Genomic DNA, 6,088 nt, shown 5'->3' on the forward strand with positions numbered 1-6,088 from the left:
TTAAAATGACAGCACTAGAAATAAGTTGAATATATAAGTTACGAAGACAGTAGCTTGATAATTATGTTTGATGCTTTATACAGCAGGCAATCTTTACCTTTTTAGGGCATTTTACATTAATGTCGAACGAAATAAATACAACAATTTTGTCCTTTGAAATATGCCATCCTGTTATAATCTACAAACACAAACATCCTGCAGTAATAAATAATGTATTTATAAATGTTATTTCATTTTTATGGTCCGAGATTCAATAACATAACAACTACTATTAAAAATCACAGAGATACTTTTTTCATATTTAAGTAATTCAGACTCCTTCTTTTAGGGTAGTGGTTAAAGTCCACCGCATGGAGGCGCCATTTTATTTTATTTTATTTATTTATTTTTTTTAAGCACTGCCGTACGTTCCAGTTGCGTCCTATTCCTTGCAAACGTTGGCTTGTTCCTCTTCTGTTGTGTTCTGTTTAATCGACAGTTGGATGCTTATTTCTATAATATCGATTGTTGTTCAATTGTTAATGTTGTTTTTGTTTTATATATGAATCTCCTTTGGGTTATTTATCACCAGGGAGTTGCGTTCCCTGGTAAATGTTATTAAACTCCGCGTTTTAATAATTTAAATTTAATTCAAATGTTATAAAAACTCCTTTCTACAGGTACTAAATATTTTATTAAAACTATTCTCTACAGTCCAGGAGGTGGCAGACGTGCGCAGGAGTTTGGGTCCCATTGTAGTTGGGAGCTGAAGTTAAAACTGTGGAGACACATCTATAATACACATAAGTGGTGGACATTAGCCCGGGTTTATTTGAGACCCCCAACTTTCTGTTTTATTCTGTCTCTTCTTATATCCGTGTATTACATTAATCTGTAGAGAAAACTTTGGTAAATGTACAAAGAAGAAAAGCTCCCACATCTTTTTCAAGTCAAAACTTCATTCCTGGAAAAACATGCAGATTGAAAATCCTCTGAGAACGGCACATTTGGTCACACATACCAGGGATAGCTTTCAAAGCAGCCCTCAAAATCGACCCGCTTGGAGAAGCATTAAAAAGTGTTTATCGATCGACAGCAGAGCGAGAGCAAACTTGTGTGAGTGAGCCTGAATGACTGTTTACGGTTTTGGTTTATACACGATACCAAACATTTTCAGCATTTCTCTGCTGCTGTCAACATGTTTTTTTGATGATACATTCTTGTTTTGGTTCAACAAAACAAAATGAAATATAAATCTGTCCATCATTTCGGATTAACACAACTGCTTGTGTGGGATAATTTATCATCAAACAAAGGCCATTTTCCCCTTTTCAAAATGACAAATTATGTATTTGATACATTGTGAATTCATTCTAGTTTTTTTTTAAGTTTTTTCGTGTATGTGTGTGTTTCATAATGATTAAGTTTATAGTTATTTTTGCCCTTAAAATGTACATTGTCTCGCTTAAAATTAAAGCAGTTTAAATTAAAATAGGTGAATAACAAAGTTGCAGAGCAGAAGAAGTCAGTCTGTACTCAAACGGCTTCATCTAGTGGCGGCATAGTGTGAGGTTAAGGTGTCACTCAGTTTGGCTGGAACAGTTTCCAGAGTTTAGTTCCAACTTTTGAGATTTTTTTCGACCCAACAAAACCAACATTTTAAGAGACGATCTCTTCTGTCTAAACTCATTCTTACCCATGCTCACTAAGTTTCTTTTTCAGATCACAGTGCAGAACTTAGCATAAAAATTACTTCAAAATTGACAAAAAAAATGCCATAAAATAGTACGTCACCCAGCAGTGCCGCCAGAATATTCTAGTCTGGAGCTTGCTTAGGTTGATCCAATGACTCTGCTGAGGTTCATTTTAAATGTTTTCAAGTCTATATAAAAGACTAACAAAGAGAGGCCTCATTGGTTTGCAGTCCGGTCATGGACGTGTTTTGGAAGTTCCAGACCATGCAGTCATCTTCAGAGGTTTCCTGCCACCAGAGGTTTGGCCCAGAGTTGTGGAAACACTTTGCCTGCCTGTGTGTTTGCTTCCTGATAGCGTCTGCATGCACATGTTCCTGGCTCACTTCCTATGAGCCATACCAGGAGCCATCTTGAAGCACTTGGTGAGGCAGGTCCTCTTCTGCACCTGTGCATTTGCATAATGATCAATCTCAAATTTCTCCTCCGGAGGTTTTCACCGTTGTGAGGGCGAACGAGGAAGTCGTCCTCGAGCACTTACTTTGAGTCATGTCGGAGTTAACCGCTCCCCAGGACAACCTGCGAGAGATCACTCAACAACAAGACATTTTTGCATGCACATCTGATGATTCTTAATTCCCGGGGAAAAAAACATTTCTCTCCGACAAATCTTCCATAAACATGTCCAGGCCTACTGCTTTGTGCTCTGCTGGTACTGAAGCGGTTCCAGGGAGTCGATTTGTGGGTGGTTCTTCTGCAACAAAGAGGCTCCATGATCAAAAATGCCGTGCTCCATTTCCCGTCTTTGAGTCAGACTCTGCCTCAGAGGAGATGTCCGTGGCTGTGACTGCTTCCTCTGATCAGGGATAATCGGCGGCAGACGCGGGTCTTCACAGGGCACAGAAGTGTGGCACTACCTCTCAAACATGAAAGCGCTTCCTCTCCTGCGCGGCCAAGGGGAAGTCTGACTCCCATTCCAGCATGCAGGTTCTCATTACCTGATTGGACGCCGCCGTTTAACTGCCAACTGGATTGGCTGCAGGTATTTATCCTCTCTGCTGATTGACCTTGTTTAGAGGTCCATTCCCATCGAGGGCAGGCGAGGCGACTGGCGAGCAGAGAGTCTGGGCAGCTCTCTGGCTGGATGCTTCCTCCTTCCAACAGGCCAGTGCATCTCTTCATCTAAACAAGATGGCTGATCCATTATTGTTCTCAATGACTCTGTCTTCCGTTTGTCTCTTTTATCATCCCGGTCTTTGACATGGATTGTTGTGGATTGTGAGGGAAACTGCTGCTGGAAATGAGCATCACGGTGACGACAACAGTCTGGCAGCGACTTTAAACGGTTGATGGTTGATTTTTTTAACATGAACACGAGTCTCACACGAGCCGTCTCTCAAGGAGGACCACACATAGATGAAAAGACCTGCTCTGTTTTGGAAGCTTCCATTCAGACCAAGGGATGAGCAGAAGCGAGCCGCCTCAAAACACTGAGATGAAGTGTCCCCCTGCTGATGCCTGCCTGGTTTGGAGATGATCTAAGTTGTTGATTCACAAGACAAGTTGTCCTCCTGAGACCTGAAGCTCATTCATATTCAATCTACATGTTAGAAACCTTCATGTTTTAAAATGTTCTCTCTGAAGTCTTGGAGGGGGCCCACACTATGATCGGCCATCACGCTTTGTGGAAAGAAGGAACTGCAAAGAAAACAATTGAGAAACACAAAGAAGAAACCAGGAAAAAGCGGAACATGTTCAAGGAAACAGGCAGGGGAGAGACTCAAAAGCATCCATGACACAACGACAGGCCTTGAGTGATGCTCAGAAGAAGAGAACACCCACAAGTTCTGAGTTCTGATAACCATGAAAGCCACACTCATGGAGGTTGAAATTAAGAACAACAAGAAGTGTTGCTCCAAGTGAATTTGTTTCGCCTTTCAGGGCTTATCGTTTCATTGGAGTCACAGGAGGTTCATCTTTATTCCGAATCAATGGGGAGTTCATTCCATCATTTGGGAGTCAAGCCAGCAAACACTTCCGAGAGCGGGATGATCCTCACAGTGAGGGAAGTGAGGCTGGTTCTGCAAAGGGTTTTAAGCAGGACGTGAGGCGAGCAGATGCGTGGTGTCTTGTGGCAGAATTCGGGCAGGTTGAAGCCCAGGTGAGCTGGGTTCAGTCTAGGAAGGGGTGGCTACTCAGTGAGACAGACAGAACAGCAGCTCATGACCCACGAGACCAGATCCAGCAGTGGAAATTATCATCAGACAAAGGTCAAGTTCAGTTCTGATCTTCCCACAGTCCAAACACAGTCTGAGGTTGTTGACTCCAGTGGAGTGAAAGCTGTTATGTCTTCTGATGGTCCAACACATCCACACTCCTCCTACCTTACGTGACAAGGCACACCATGTACCAAGGCCTGTTGGATGGACTGGTGACCTGTCCCTCACCTCCCACCTCACGTCGCTGTGACCCCGTGACCCCGACCCCATGTAGTCAGCGACTTGTTTATTTTAAGAAACAATAAGCCACACTCACCAAGGTCAGGCATGTTATATATCGCTCCGTATTTTTATAAGAAAATGGAGATTTGCACGAAGAAATTCAAGCCATCCCAGTAAAACCAGGCGGACCCCTTAAAAAATTCCAAAGCTCCCTGTTAGATCTAAACTTGAAGTAATCTACGACAGTGCCAACCTCATGCGATCCATTCCTATGCCTCGCTCATGGTTTGCATCAAGTGTGGCACGCTGCAAAGTGTCAAATTGTCTCTCAAAAAGGAATTGAAAAAAGGTGCCGCGGGTCAGTCTTTGGCTCGGAGTCCAACCACAAGCCTGGAGGCCGAATGTTCTGGGGTTTATCCTGCAGCTACCAGACTCATGACACTCTCATCTCGCGGTGAAACGACACGGGTCGAGTGCAAAACACTTCTCTCTGTTTGTCTTTAGCTCACAATTGTGTTTATTAACGTGCTGGATGTGTTAACATCCTTCTGTGTGCTGCCCTAACAAACTGGCCGGGAGTCGCGAATGAATCACTCCAGTCTGTGGTTGGACGGCACCACAACAATAGCCTTGTTGTTAATCTCTGGTCATAGTTTTGGTCAAAATAATCCCTCTTCTCCAGTTAAAGGCAGAGGGTTTTGTTGGCGAGAGTGACCAGGAGGGTGCAGCCACATCTGCTCCACACATGTGCCAGGCTCTTGTTGTGTACAGCATTGTGTGTGTTTACAACTCAGAGAGACACGTCGCCTTCACCTTTCCATTCTGCAAGGAGGTGAGCTGAAGGAGACGGACGCACGAAAGGCAGGCTGTTCGGCCAAGATTCCAAAATATGGACACATTCCGCTCTGCACAGCCTCAGCAGATGAGGGTCAGTCACTTTATATTTAGTAAGATCTGCTAACTGACGCCAGTTAGACGGAAATGTGGATGACAGACCTGCTGTAAACTGATGATTGAGAGGAAGTGGAGAGCCCCACCGCAACAGATCGACGGCCTCCTATCAGCCGCTGCTTCCGAACGTGCCCGGCGTTCAGTTTAGATAATGGCATGCGGCCGCTTTTGAAAGAGAGACCGCATGTTTTCAGCTTGAATTCATCCCAGCTATGTTCTCATGAATAGCAGATTCACATGACTCCTTCTGACAGCCGCCGCCGCCGCGTGTAAAGTTTGATTCAGCGTGCGTGATTAGTGGGAAAAGGCTATATAACATATCTTCCCCAAGACTCCTGCACCGCGGGGCCAACGGCTCATAAAGTTATCGCCCGGGTGCGAGGAAGCATGCGAGGTGGATGTGATGTAACTCATCCACGCTCTGCTTTCTCTGTTAGCGTCGGGGGTCACAGCAGGAGTCCTTTCCTGTTTCAGGTGTCAACCACCCAAAGGCATGATGAGAATACCATCCAGGACGATCCAGGAGAACACATTAAAGGGCAGAAACAAGTGTGGACCTAAGAGAGGTTACGGACATAGCGCCAAATGTTTGCTTTTCTAAGGTCGTGAGCCATGCACGGATCTGTCTGTGTATTTTTCTTTTGCTTAACATAAGGCCTGGCGGAGGAAAATACCTTCGCTCCGCTTCACCGGGAAAACCATGAACAACTAAGGACCTTTTGCTTCGCCCAATTTTCTTGACTGAAGGTTTGTTTAGACGACAGAAGAATATGACTCATTCTCTTCAAATGATTTCAAAGAGGACTCAATTCTATCAACACACTAATACACTTCGTGGTCTTTTTAGAGTAATTGCGCAAGGATGGGAGTCATGTGGCGCGGACAAAACAGGGGACCTATTTATGCCTCCGGATTTAAGACTTGTTCCTTTGAAATGTCCAAATGAGGTCAATAAGAAAATAGATACTGGTGCCTCGCTCTATTTAGAGGATCGTGATCATCTGTTTGCTTTAGTTGGACTAAGTT

Source organism: Synchiropus splendidus, chromosome 16 (genome assembly GCF_027744825.2).
Source record: "Synchiropus splendidus isolate RoL2022-P1 chromosome 16, RoL_Sspl_1.0, whole genome shotgun sequence".
NCBI classification, from domain to species: Eukaryota; Metazoa; Chordata; class Actinopteri; order Syngnathiformes; family Callionymidae; genus Synchiropus; species Synchiropus splendidus.